The sequence below is a fragment of the Ictalurus furcatus genome, chromosome 19, assembly GCF_023375685.1.
Source record: "Ictalurus furcatus strain D&B chromosome 19, Billie_1.0, whole genome shotgun sequence".
NCBI classification, from domain to species: Eukaryota; Metazoa; Chordata; class Actinopteri; order Siluriformes; family Ictaluridae; genus Ictalurus; species Ictalurus furcatus.
In genome coordinates, this window is record NC_071273.1 from 9026939 (window position 1) to 9027642 (window position 704).

A 704-nucleotide genomic window follows, 5' to 3' on the forward strand; every position below is an offset into this window, starting at 1 on the left:
TGGGGGGATAAAGGATAAAGTGAGATTTACCACTGCAGCTGTAGTGTGAACTGTACAATCACAGCAAGAGGTTATACCTCAGTGGTCCTGTTACAAGCTGCTGGGAGCTACAGGAGACAAACAAGCAGCAGAAATAATATAACTTATTATAAACTTTAAATAGATGGACATTTGATCGGACCACTAGGGCTTCAGTTGTTCTGGTTTATCTTTTTTTTTATTCTGGAAATGTTCTTGCTAGGTCACGTGATTATTTAACTTCACTTTCAAAGCCCTCGACTCGATGATTTGAAAACCGGCAGACCTGCGCGGGGGGGAAGTGAAATAAATTAGGCGGAAATTACGTATTTGGGCGGGATTTTCATGTTTGTTTACTAACATGAAAGGACCCGTGGAAGTGTTGCCAGGGAAACCCTCGCCCTTGTTGATAATCGGAAGCTCAAATCGTGTGACATATGCTACAGGATTTCTCAAAAGTGTCGTTTGTGGGTACGTCAGAGTTATCAAACATGCGGAGTTTTTAAAAAATAAGACTTTCCTGACGCATTCAGGGAAAAGCCTGCCTTTGTCATCGCAAGGCTTCCGCGCGACATTACGTCAGTGGCCTTCGACGTCATGTCGCACACCACGCGACAACTTGTAGACAAGATGGCGACTGCGGTTAAACCCGATGTGTAAGTTCAGATACCGCTGTAGAAAAAGAG

The 704-nt window shown here is 43.9% G+C and overlaps 1 protein-coding gene across 3 annotated transcripts in view; it reads left to right on the forward strand.

Annotated features, from left to right (window-relative positions):
* The first annotated feature begins 274 nt into the window (after nucleotides 1-274).
* Nucleotides 275-704, forward strand: part of usp44 (ubiquitin specific peptidase 44) — a 24768-nt gene continuing 24338 nt past the window's right edge. For all 3 annotated transcript variants that reach the window (XR_008388566.1, XR_008388567.1, XM_053650358.1), the window contains exon 1: nucleotides 275-704. This exon is cut by the window's right edge and continues 3 nt beyond it. The gene's annotated coding sequence lies outside the window, so the exon portion shown is untranslated.